At 46.3% G+C, this 13,871-nt stretch overlaps 1 pseudogene; it reads right to left on the minus strand.

Annotated features, from left to right (window-relative positions):
• Positions 1–1,446: 1,446 nt before the first annotated feature.
• On the minus strand, positions 1,447–1,552 carry LOC129701899 (U2 spliceosomal RNA; annotated as a pseudogene).
• Between the last annotated feature and the right edge of the window lie 12,319 nt (positions 1,553–13,871).

Raw genomic sequence — 13,871 nt, forward strand, 5'->3', positions numbered from 1 at the left:
TTCTGGCACTGCCACTGGTATGAGCCCATTTTTTATGGCCTTGCCTGTGGCTGTATCATGCCCCAAAATAGTGCGCTGGCCTTGATGAGCCCCAGTGTCTTGGCTTTGAATTGTTTGCAAATGGTAGCATTTTTGGGGTCCTAGTGCCTGAATGGCCGCCTTCCACGTGTAGTTCAGGTCATATTGCATATTACTAAACAGAGCTAGTGCGTCTTGATGGTCTTGGTTACCTACGTTTAGTCAGGGTGCGGGTGTGCTATGATGCCTTCCGTGAATCCCTGTAAGGTTCTCTGGATCTTGAACTGATGTTCGTCACCATATGCTGCCAAATGCATTGGTTACACTGGGCACCTGTAATGCCTCACCGTTGCCAGGTGGCAGATGTCTGGCCAGTGTCTGTAAATTTTTCTTGTTGGCGTTTGTGGCCAGACATATAGTAATACTATTGCCATCCTGGATCCAAGTCTACCCATGTTTGACTTGGTTAAAGTAATCAGCCACCATGTCCAGCAGAGTCCCTGCTGTGTTAGGATCATGGGACGCTGTATTACAGGCTCTGGCCCATCAGGGTCCTGCCTACTCTTTTTTATAGAGTTAGAGATCTCTAGGGTCCCGCACGGGGTACCCATGTGGGGCTTAACTGCTGCCCACTTGTCTTTTGTTCTGCGGGACCCCTTTTTGCAAGTCAACGCAGAACTGACCCACAGTGCTCCCCTCTGATGGGGTAGAAGCATTGTGCAGCCTCAAAGAGGTACTGCTGTGGTTTTATCACGTTGGAGCAAGGCTCCATACACTGCTGCTTCTTCCACTCCAGCCCTCTCGGCGCTGGTTGCCGGCGGTATTATGCAAAGTCGGACCCTCTGAGTCCACTACCTTGTTTGATTTGTGTCTAGCCTTACCGCTCGGCCGCATGGATCTGGAACGGTGCGGGGGCCGACATGCTGATCCCACTACGGGTGCAGGGCCGCTGGCATGCTGGTCCAGCTGAGTTTGGTCCCCCTAGGTTTTGTGGCACAGCTGCTTCCGTGGATCATTCTTAAGGGCTGGCGCTCCTGGCTGCTCCTTTAATCTTGGCACCCCTGGACCGACCCCCATACTGACGGTACTGGTCCCGGCGGTCGTATGCAGGCACCCACTCCGCGCTGCCCCTGCATTCCATGTCCTCCTTCTCCAGTTTTGTCCTTCCTTCCTGGAGTAGGGAATGGCCGTTGTGGGATAAACAGCTTCATCCATCTATTCCTTTAACCCGGCTCCAACGCTCTCAGCGCTCCTGGCTGCTCGTTTATCTCAGACCGCTGGGACCGACCCCCATACTGACGGTACTGGTCCCTCGCGGTCGTTTCAGCCAGTCAACCCCAGTCTAATGCCCTCAGTTCTGGGGACTCCTACTTATATGGTCCTTAGATAAGGGACATATAAGACATTCAAACTGATGACAACAGTTACTATAGTTTTTATTTAATATATGGTCCCTAGATAAGGGATGAATCAGATATTAAACTGATAAGAACAGATACTACACTTGATCTTAGCCAAAAGGCCCAGAAGTGATTATTGTAACTAAAAACCCCGCTGGGACCGACCCTGGTACTCACATACTGGTCCCTTGTAGTAGATTGCAGCCAGTCAACTGCAAAGTCCTTTGCTGCCGAGAAATGAATTTTCTCACCGTGCTGGAGCGAAGTTGGGCACCGGTGTTTTCCCTCTCCGGGAATCGATGTGCCCATGCTGCTCCTGCCGTTGCCAGCTCCTGCCGCTGCCAGCGCTCCTGCCGCTGCCAGCGCTCCTGCCGACTGCCGTTACTGCTCTCCTGCCGGCTGCCTGCACTCCGCGGTTTCCCGCCGGCATTCTGCAGCTGACATGGACCCAGTCCATGTCTGCACCTAAAGGTAAGTGGAAGGAAACGCAGAGTCTCCTACCTGCGGTTCCCGACTTTTCATACTCCCGCTGGTGAACGTCGTTCCCTGCGTGTCGGGTTCGAGCCGCTCGGACCGACCCCGGTGTTCACGGGCCTGGTCCTTCGCGGCAGTTCCTGTACCGGTGGATCCCCTGGACCAACCCCGGCCCTTACCTTGTGAAGAAGGTTTTCAGCCCGGACGTCCAGACTACTCCATAGTGCCGCTGCACTCGCTGAGCGTTTCCAGCCCTGCTGTGTACCCCGGGTACTTACAGCGCTGGTCCGTGCTCTCTGCTTCTTCGCGCTGGCCGCTAGTGACTGTCACTCACGCCAGTCTCGCTAAAAGACTGGCATACGGGACCTCTTTGCTTTGCAGGCTCCCGCTAGTCTCCTAGTCCCCTCCAGGTAACTAAGTGCTGTTGCTGCTGCCGGCTGCTCGCCCTCCACGGGTCTCCCCGCCAGCTTTCCGCAGCCTCCTAAAAGGTAAGTAGAAAAAAGGAACGCAGAGTCTCTTACCTGCTGTTCCCGACTTTCAAATTCTCCCGCTGGGGAACGCCGTTCCCCCCTGTGTGACTCGTTGCAATGCGTGTAGCGATATGACACGCATGCGTGGAAGCGGGCTTCTTCACGAAGTCACTCACGTGACTCCGAAGTAAAATATAAATCTTTGCTGGCAGCCTTACAAATATGTCTCTATGTAATAAGTGGTCATATAATCTCTGAAGAAGGCTCCCAAACCAAAACACGGAATGGAGGGAAACCTTAGAGAGTGGCATGACTGTAGGTTAATTGGCTTCTGTAAAAATGTCATAAAGTCATAGAGAGCCATGGAGACATACAGTGTGGAAGCAGACGTTTTGGCCCAACTTGCCCACAACGGCCAACATTTCCTATCTAAACTAATCCCACCTGTCCTATTCATGTACCTGTCTAATATTTCTTAAACATTGCGATACCACTTGCCCCAACTACCCCTTCCGGCAACTCGTTGTATACACCCATCACCCTTTGTTTGAAGAAGTTACCCCTCAGGTTTCTATTAAATCTTTCCCCCCTCACCTTAAACCTATGTCCTCTGGTTCTCGATTCCCCCACTCTGGGCAAATTTGCCCTCCAGTTTTTTTCTGTTTTTTTCTCACATTCAACATTAGAGCAATCTTAGTAGAACTTCCTTTCAGTTCTGAAAGATTCCATTGCCTAAGTCTATGAGTTAAATCACAGTGTAATAGACAATTCTTCATTAAATCTTTATTAGCTCCCAGTGTATGGAATAGCAAAACAGCAATATCAAGGAACATGAGGGCACCAGCCTGATTATATCTTTTTTTCCTTTGATGTCTAAATTGGTACAACGGATGTTTTTAAAAAGGTGTACTTCATAATTAATCAAAACTGTCACAGCTTGAATTATTTTCTGCAGTGAAAAACTGCAGAGAAAGATATAAACAACTTCAAGACCCCTGCCAAAGATAAAGTAGCTATCAGAGCTATTGTAAGGCTGCCAGCAGAGATTTATATTTTGTTTTGCCTCGGAATTCTCCTATTAAAACAAAGAAATTAGTCCTAAATATGGTAGAAACAACATGCCAGTGAATTGGCCAATTTATAAAATAAACTGCAGCATCTGTGTTGTGTGACTCTGTAACTCTATGAACATATTGACAAGGAAACATAGAACAAAAAAAAACAAAGAGGTGTACAAAATCGTGGCAGGAATAGATCAGATAGATGCACAAAGTCTTTTGTCCAGAGTTGGGGAATCGAGAACCAGAGGACGTAGATTTAAGGTGAGGGGGGAAAGATTTAATTGGAACCTGCGGTGTAACCTTTGCACACAAAGGGTGGTGGGTGTATGGGGCAAGCTACCGGAGGAGGTAATTGACGCAGGTACAATTGCAATGTTTTAGAAACTTTTAGACAGGGCCAAATGTAGGTAAGTGGGGCTAGTATAGATGGGGCATGTTGGTCGGTGTTGGTAAGTTTAGCCGAAGGGCCTGTTTCCACGCTGTATGACTCTATGACTCTCTCTGAGAATTTACAGAAGCCAATTAATCTACAGTCCTGCATGTCTTTGGAGTGTGGGAGAACCTGGAGAAAGCCCACCCAAGTGATAGGAAGAACTTGCAAACTCCGTACAGACAGCACCCGTAGTCAGGATCGAACCCAGGTCTCTGGTACTGTGAGGCAGCAGCTCGATCAGGTGCACCACTGTGCTGAGTTAAAAGATCACACAAGGGAACGGGTGAGCGTAGTCAGGATCGAACTTGGGTGTTTAAATATTATTTAATCACCTGCTGTTATCTTTGTGCTTTAGGAGTATAAAACATCATTGTAGCTTGAGTTCAGTGAAAATTGTTTCAAGATTCGTACAAGAGAGATACTTCCAGACAACCTGCTTGCTGTGCTGAATAAAATAATTTATATATTTGCAGCTCCACACTCCGTGAGGCCCATTCAAAGTCACAACAGGATGTCAAGGGATTGTAAACTACTATAGAAACCATAGAACCATATAGAAAAGGAATAGGCCCTTCAGCCCACTTAGTCTGTGCCAACCTTCAAGCTAGAGTTTAGAATGTAGAAAACAGGAAAATACAGCACAAGGACAGGCCCTGTGGCCCACAATGTATGTGTTGAACATAATGCCAAGACCATCACTTATCTACTTGCACATACCCAAATCCCTCCATATCCTGATGCCAATTTAAAAGTATTTTAAATGCCACTTCTGTATCTGTATCCAACCCCGGCAGCACATTCCAGGCGCTCACCACCCTCAGTGCAAAACAACTTGCCCCCACATCTCCTTTATACTTGCCTTTCTCAACATAAAGCTATGCCCTCCAACATTTGATTATTCCATGCTGGGAAAAAAACATTCTGATTATCTACCCTATCTATGCCAACAACAGGCCCTTCTGCCACAAACTCTGTGTTGAATATGGTCAACTCAAATTTGTCTGTGCTGACTGGGTTGGATATGGGTTATGTACAAGTAGATAAGTGATCAATTTCCCTCATTCCATGTATATTCAGATGCCAATAAATGGTTCAATGGTGCTTTCTTTGTCACAAATGCAACTGCACAGTGAAGTTCTTTTTGCATATATTACACCCATGGGCACCGGCATTTTTGGCACCATTATTCAAAGTCAAAATTCCGGTCAGCCCGCACGCTCAATATACTGGAGCAGTTCCTGTGAACCGACATCCCTCTCCCCTCCTGGACATCTTTGCGCCTCCTACATCCGACCTAGAAGGCGCAGGAGACATTAACCCGGTTCACCCTCCTACCGGCCCTTGCCCCTCACATCCTATGTCTCCAGTTCCCTCCCAGTTATACCTTACAACAAGCCTTCATGTAGGTTTCTGATCCGGCAGACCAACGGGCCTACGGGCGGGTTCCCGCCTCCAGCGACCGACGAGTCTTCGGGCAAGTCCCGTTGACCGGCGAGCCCAGACGTGCCTTCGATGAGTTCCCGGTCCCTCGACCGCCGAACCTTCTGGCTCCTTAAATGTTGCTATCCGAAAGCTTCTTCAATGTTGCTATCCTCTCTGCCTCCACTACACCACCCCTGGCAGTGCATTCCAGACACTCACCACTATGTGTGTAAAAAACTTTACCCCACACACCTCCTTAAAACTTTTCCCCGCCGACTTTACAGCTATGCCTTCTAGTATTTGACATTTCCATGCTAGAAAAATCATTCTGGCTGTCTACCTAAATTATGCCTCTCAAAACTTTTCATTCTAATATCCAGCTTCTCTCTATGCTGATGCCATACTTTCCCTGCATTATCATTATCTGCCCATATTCAACTGCTCAACCAGGCACCAGGGGCACTTTACATTGCCCAATTAACCTACCAACCCACATGCCTGTGGAAGAAACCCATATTGCTGACGAAAGACTAAAAAAAAAAAAACGTTTGCTCAGCCAATCTGAAGAAATTCTGTTCACAAGAACAAAAAAAAGATTTTGTGGATCAGGAGTTTTACATTAACAGGCCTGGATAGAGAGAATGTGGAGAGGATGTTTCCACTAGCGGGAGAGTCTAGGACCAGAGATCATAGCCTCAGAATGACAGGACTTACTTTTAGAAAGTAGACGAGGAGGAATTTATTTAATCAGAGGGTGGTGAATATGTGGAATTCAATGCCAGAGATGGCTGTGGAGACCAAATCAATGGATATTTTTAAGGCAAAATTTGATAAAATCTTGATTAGTATGGGTGTCAGTGATTTTGGGGAGAATGCAGGCGAATTGGGTTAAGATGGAAAGATAGATCAGCCATTATTGAATGGCAAGGTAGACCTGATGGGCCGGATGGCCTAATTCTTCTCCTTGAACTTATGAACTTATGAACTTAAAAACTTATGAACAGCAGTCAACACCAACATCTGTTGGTCTCTGAAAAGTCTATTGGAGAACTGGGCGGTACAGTGGCGCAGCGGTAGAGTTGCTGCCTTACAACGCTCTCTAAACTAAACTGATAGAAGTATATATAATTATGAGAGGTATAGATAGGGGAGAGAGACAGAACCCTTTTCCCAGGATGGAAATGGCAAAGACTAGAGGGCATAGCTTCAAGATGAGAGGGGCAAAGTTCAAATGAGATGTACAAGGCAATTTTTTTTTTACATAGATAGTGGTAGGTAGTTACTTTTATCTTGGCATTATGTTCAGCACAGACGTTGTGGTGTGAAAGATTTGATTCTGTGGTGTACTGTTCTAATGCCAAGAACCATAATCTGCACACTGTATCGTCTCCTTTGCACTACTATTGTATGTGAGTTTGACATGATTATATAGCATTATCTGATCATGCCTCTGCACTGTATATCTTTCCCTTGGGTCTACTATTGTACTTAAGTTTGGCTTGATCGTACTTATGTATATTATTATCTGATCTGATTGGGTAGCATGCAAAACAAAGCTTTTCACTTTACTTCAGTACACGTTGCAATAATAAACCTGAACATTAACCTAAACCCAGGTTCTATCTCCACTTCAGTAATGCATTGGTTGTAAACAGCCCTGACTCAATAAAATAGTAAGATTAAACGATAACTTACCAGTTCGAAGTTTGATCTGTATTTTTTGAGGAGTTACGATGAGGGATTATTATTTATTTTTTAATTTTATTTTTATTAGCAGTACAGTAAATCACATTAATACATCGCATATATCTTATTACATTATGTTGTACCACTTCATTTTTTGAGCTTTAAAAAAGATAGAAATAAAAGAAGTAAGGAAAGTAAGCAAGAATCGTGAAAGTGCAGGAAAGTGTTGGGGGAAGAGAACCCCTTAGGGAAGGAATTAGAGAAGGAAGCAAATAAAAGAAATAAGACCCTAGAAAGAAAAGAAAAAAAAGAAGAAAGGAAAATCAATCGCTCTATTGTAACACAAAACTCCGCAAAAAAGGATATACCAACCGTGTTTTTATTAAAAATGTATTTTATACCCCCCATTACCAGGTCCTGGTAGCCTTTATGTTTTAACTTATTATTGCACCTTATGCTTGTAATAGTTCCATAAATGCAGACCACGTCTTTTGGAAGTGATCTGCTTTGCCTGCTAGGAGGAGTCTCATCTCTTCCAAGTGTAGTGTTTCGAACATGTTTGAAATCCACATTTTTGTTGTTGGTATTGGAGCATTTTTCCAAAATTTAAGTACAGGTGCACAACCTTTTATCCGAAAGCCTTGGGACCAGACACTTGTCGGATTTCGGACATTTTCGGATTTCCGAATGGAAGATTTTTAGCGTAGATTAGGTAGGTAGCGCGGGCGGCTTGAAAAGTCTGGAGCAGCTGCCTCCTCCCCGGAGACCGGGAGAATCATTGCATAAATGTTAGTCAGTTAGTTTGGAGGGATTTTATGTGGTGGTGGTGGAGTAGGGGTGAAGGGGGAAACTTTAATTCTTAGTCCCCTACCTGGTCGGCGACTCCCAACCTCGCGGAGCTGGGGGCTCCGTCCGGCCGCGGGCCGCGCCGGTTGGAGCTCCGACCCCGGCAACTCTACCCCTGGTTGCGCGGCTCCAAATCCAGCGACGCCCCGCGAATGTTGGGTCGGCGGCCACAGCGCTCCGGAGCTTGCCGCACGGCGACCCGGTAAGGCATTGCTATCCCAGCGCTGCGACGCCGCCGACTCCCGACATTCGCGGAGCTGGGGCGTCCGGCCGCGGGCCGCGCTGGATTTGGAGCGCCTCGCAGCCAGGGGTAGAGTTGCCGGGGTCGGAGCTACAAACGGCGCCGCCCGCAGCCCCACCGGCCACAGCGCTGCGGAGCTTACTGCACAGCGACCCGGTAAGGCATTGACCGCTCCCCGCCTCTCCGACCAGGTAGGGGACTAAGAATTAAAGTTTACCCCTTCACCCCCCCCTTCACATAAAAGCCCTCCAAACTAACTGACTAACATTTAAGCAATGATTTACAGATGTTTAAGCGTCTCCTGGTCTCCGGGGAGGAGGCAGCCGCTACAGTAGTACAGACCTGGGTTGACAGTGGGCCGTTACGGGTCAAGTTTGGCGCCAAACGCGAGCTTTGGTGTGCAGACGACATCCTGGAAAAAATGGCCGGTTTTCGGAGTTTTTCGGTTTCCGGAACACCGGATAAAAGGTTGTGCACCTGTATAAGCTTTTTTCCCATTATTAGCCCATAATTAAGTAAGTTCTTTTGAAACATATTTAATTCTGGGTTACCTTCCGATATTCCAAAAATGAAAAACGATGAGGGATTATGTGAAGAACCCGTCCAGCACGCATGCGCGACATACTTCAAAGCAGCGGTGTGGAATCACAGAAAAACACAATAATTGAAATAAACATAGTAAAGAAAAGGAGAACTTAAATACCAGATGATCTCTATAGTTGAGGGTGGGAGCGGAGGGCACGTAATCCCTCATCGTAACTCCTCATAAAATACAGATCAAACTTCGAATTGGTAAGTTCTCGTTTAATCTTACTATTTTACTTCGGAGTCACGTGAGTGACTATGTGAAGATTTTAAAGCTCTGTGATTTCAAACCGTGTAACAGTTCATACTTCACTCGCTGCCGAAGTCATTTGAGGGAGGAAGTATGTTATCGTAATCAACCATGATCTGTTTGTAAAAACAATAATGGTGTTATTAAACAATAACAAAAACAAAAATGCTCCCCCGGGCTTAAAATTATATATTTGCAGATTCAAATACTTTTTCTGCAAACGATACAGGTTCTGCCAGCGGCTTGTTATAAAAAGTTTGGAACGTTTTTCTCCCTAGACCACCCCACTGTAGCCAGGATGTGGTCCATAGGCACGTCCATCCTCTTAGCCGCCGATGTGGATGCTGCCCTGGTGGAGTGAGATTTATACACGTTAGTATTTACTCCAGCAGCTCCCAGTACCTGCTTGAGCCATCTTGAGATAGTTTGGCTCATCACCCGACCATGAGGTTTCTTGTGGCTGACCCATAAGGCTTTTTCTCTCCCTCGAGGATTTCTTGTAGTGTCGATGTAATTCAATAAGTGGGTCATGACACATAACCGTGGTTCATGTGGGTATACCCGGAATTCCATGACTGGACCTGATGTTCCTGGTCTGCTCTGTTTGACCAGCCCCTGAATGGTAAATGAGACACGGTCTGGTGTTATAACTATATTGTCCAATAGTAGTAGATGGAGGGACTGTATTCTTTGTGCTGAGACAAGTGCCATCAGCATGACCGTCTTCAGGTTTAGCTGTTCCAGGGTGAGGGACCTGGCTGTTGACCATCCCCTAAGGTATGTCAGGACCACACTGACATCCCAGATTTGGATGTACCTAGGTCTGGGGGGATTAGAGTTAAATATGCCTCTCATGAGCTTGATCACCAGCGGGTGGGACCCCATGGCCTGTTGTCCTGGTGCCTCAATTAAGTAGGCTGACAGAACACTTCTGGCTGTGTTAATAGCGCTGTAGCTGAGTCCGTCATTGTGGTGAAGGCCTGCCAGGAACTCCAGTACATTGGTTTTGTAATAGTTGAATATGTAGTTCCTGTATTCAAACAGTATCTTTCCCACTTCTTGATGTTCGACAAGTATTGTTTCCTTGTGGACATGCGGTGGGATGCTGTCATCGTGGTGATAGTGCTGTCTGACAATCCCAGGCCCAGCAGTGGCCTTTTCAAAATCTGCAACCCAGTAGTTTGATTTTATCGTGGCATGGGTGGCTTATGCCTGATACCGGGTGAGTTAATAGGTCTGGGCTGCTGGGAAAAGTCATTGGGGTTTTGATGACCATGTCGAGGACCACTGGGAACCATGGCTGTGTAGGCCAGTCGGGTACTATCAAAATACCTGAAGCAGAGTCCATCTGTATTTTGCGTAGTACCCAACTGATGAGGCCGTAGTACCTGACTGATGAGGTAGAAAAGGGGAGAAAACATAGAGATTAGATCCCCCCTCCCCCCCCCCAGTTCAGCGGGAATGTATCCATTGCCACTGCCTCAAGGTCTGGATCCCAAGCCACATACATCGGTACGTGGTGATTCAATCGGAATACAAAGAAATCGATATCTGGTGTTCCATATTGCTTTGTAATTTCAGCAAATACTTTGGTTTAATATGTCTGCCACAGTATTTAGCTTACCTGGTAGGTACGTTGCTGATAGTCAAATATGTTTGACGACACACCATTACCAAATTGTTAATCAAATTGTCACATGATATCGATTTTATTCCGCCCATGTGGTTTAGTATATGCCACCACTGTGATATTGTCAATTTATAAACGAACATGCCGAATGGCGCACTATTGAACAATATGCTTTTAACCCATAGAACGCACCCAACATTTCCAACTAAGTTTTATGTCCAGTGTCTGTAGTGATGAGGACTCCAGATTAGTCCATTTACCACCTGTTCTGGATTCGGGTTATTTTGTTTAAACACTAGCACCTTAGCTCTAATGGAAAGGTCCAAGTTAAGTAGCTGGTAATGCTGCTACTAATTTCCCAATTACTCTTGCCACTTTGTCGAATGGTTGGTTGATTGTTAACCATTAATTTGTTACAGGTTTGTGCTGACTCTCCTTTTGGCAACGTTATAACAAGTGGATTGAGTTAATTGAATACCAGATAATCCATAGTTGTGGATGATGTCAACGTAGATTTATCTAGATTGTATGACAGAGCCCAGGCTAAATAAGTTTATAGTAGCTAATGCTGCTGATTTAGCTATTTCCATGGTTTTGTCTGTCGTTAAATATCATCGAGACATGCCATGACAATATGTTTCCTTAATAGTGTCAGGGCGGGTTTGAATATCTTGGAAAGCAGTTTTGGCTCATATTTAGCCCATTAGTCAATAATTTATACTGCCATAGTTACCCCATCCAGGTAAATTTTTGGTATCTCTGAAGATCTTTATGAATGGGTACTAAATAGTATGCATCTTTTAAGTCGATGCCTACCATAAAGTACCTTTAGGAAATCCACATTTTGGCAGTTACAAAGTTTTCCATTAAAGTGTGTATACCTGGTGAAAATATTCAAGTGGTTAAGTCAATGATGTTGCGACATTCACCATCTTTTGGGTTTTTTGGTAAATTTAATACGGTTCCAAAGGTTCATATTTGGACTTCTTTATGACCCCTTTGTATGTCTTTTCCAGTTCAGCTTGTCCCTCATGTTTCCTTTTTAGTGGGAGGGAAAAACCCCTTTGGGGTGCATGCTGAACTGGTGGCAAGTTTTCTTAATTCAATTTTTATCCTTGAATACTTTTGGTATATAACTACCAAGTGTGATAGTTCTTCATGCTTCCAAAACCAGGTTTGGTTCCTCCCCCCCCCCCCCCGTTAGCACAAACCCTTCACCTTTTATGTGATGGTAGGAACCATACTCACCTACCTCCACTGTTGTTTAGTGGTATGTTCATTTCTTCGGTTTCTGGTTCCTTGTCTGTCGGGATGGTGTTGTTGGGGGGTGGCGCATTTTCCATGGGGCCCGCTCTGGGCCCTGTACTGAAAGACTTGTGTGGAATGGCATGCGGGCCCCGAGCTTTCACCAGTACCATAAAGTAGACGCCTACTGGTGGATGCATGGAGGTACTGCTGTCTGGTTTTGTGTGGTTTGCTCATTCCAAGTCCTGCCCTCATGATGCCGAATATATTGGATACTTTGTCCAGTTTTTAGGCTTGGTTTGGTAACTTTGCCAGATAGCATGATCTGTGGTTGTGAGGTCGGCGCTCTCACAGTCCTGTGAATTTTTTAGGTTGAGGGCGGGTTTTATGACTTCCTTCGAGAGGTTGCGAATCGCATACTGTTGAACAGTAGGGTCAGGTGTTTGGCCATACTACCCTGCCCCTCTGGAATGAGCATGCGAAATGATAGCCGACGTCAGGGGTATCAATATTGCAATTTAAATTTTGGGTTTTTAAATGCCCTACTCAATATATCCCCAACAATGGTAGGCACATCGAGCAAATGTAATTTTGGGGAGGCGTGATAAAGTCCAACGCCTCATGACTACCTGTCTTGGAGAGGTTTTAGAAAAGGTAGGTAATAAGCTGGCTGCCAGCATAGGCTGTAACGGCCATCTCGCTCATGGTGTAGCCACGTAGCGGTTTCTCACACCCAGCAGCTCTTCCTGGTCCTGTACCTCAAGCATACTCCCGATGTTGTTCAGCCAGTGACCCTTCTTCTTGACCAGCCCAGCCCTGGTCGCCAACGATCCCCTCTGATGAGGGAGATGCGATGGCCAGTGCTGTTAGTGCACTGGAGCGGAAGTGTTTGTGCTCCCTTGGCGAGCTTGCCCCAGCTCCCGAGGCAAGTCTCGCTGGAGTTTTTTACTCCATGACCTTTCTCTAAGGCTTGGAGACAGACACTTTCTCGCTTTCGGGCGGTAGTTTGAAGTGCCGGCTCTCTGAATGAGCCGGCATGTCCGTCTTCCATGTACTGTCTCCAGCCCGATGATTGGTCGCCAACTTTGCACAAGCGGCTGCCTCTGCCATTCTCGGGCGGCGAGTCTTCTTGTCGGAGTATGCAGGGATTACCGGCCGGTTTGTATCTTGATTTGCCTCCAGCCCGCTGCTATCGGTCCAAGTGCCGCCTCTCGCCCCCTCCACTGATGGAACGCTCCTTCCCTGGAGTCAAGCGGGGGCGGTTTTTCTCTGTGCTGCTTTGCTCTTTCCAGCTTTCATCTGGTGCACAAAGAAGAGCAAAGTTTGTCAATTCGAACCTGTGAGTAAGTACTTATCTGATGGTCCGTTCTTTCAAGCTTGTAGCGGGAGCGCCCGTACTCCCGTTCATCGCTGTTGCACTGCGTGAATGCTCATGTCGCGCATGCGTGCTGGACGGGTTCTTCACGTAGTCACTCACGTGACTCCGAAGTAAAATCACAGACATATGCAGAGTCTTCTCCTGCCTACTGTTGTCAATGGATTGTTAGTTAAATGTCATAAATCCATTTTAACTTAAAGAGAGACAGACACAAAATGCTGGAGAATAGACACAAAACTTGGCGGGTCCAGCAGCATTACTGGAGAAAAATAATATCGGATGTTTTGGGTCAGAACCCTTCTTCAGACTGAAAATTGAGGTGGGTGAGGAACTAGAGGTGAGAAAAGGCCAGAACAAATCAGGGCAGCAACATATGACCTCAGGAAGAGTGGATCCCATTGTTGGCTGGTGAAGATGTGATAACAGAGGGATGCAAGGATGCAAACAGTGGAAGTGGTAGGGCGACTAGGGTGAGGTGTGAGAGTGGGGAGAGGCAGGAGCAGAGGGAATGCAGGCTGTAAGTAAAGCATCAGACTAAGAAAAAATTCTGTCAGTTAAAAATCATTTATGGCCACACTTGATATTAGTTACACTGGATGCTATTAACTAGATGCGCCTTTGGAACATACAGCCCCATCTTCTGGTTTGGTTTCACATTGTAAGCTTTGTAAGGAAACGTCCCATGAACTTGGGTGTAGTTGGAGCTCAGGACTTTGTCTGAAAGTAGTTGAT

This window comes from Leucoraja erinacea, chromosome 11 (genome assembly GCF_028641065.1).
Source record: "Leucoraja erinacea ecotype New England chromosome 11, Leri_hhj_1, whole genome shotgun sequence".
NCBI classification, from domain to species: domain Eukaryota; kingdom Metazoa; phylum Chordata; class Chondrichthyes; order Rajiformes; family Rajidae; genus Leucoraja; species Leucoraja erinaceus.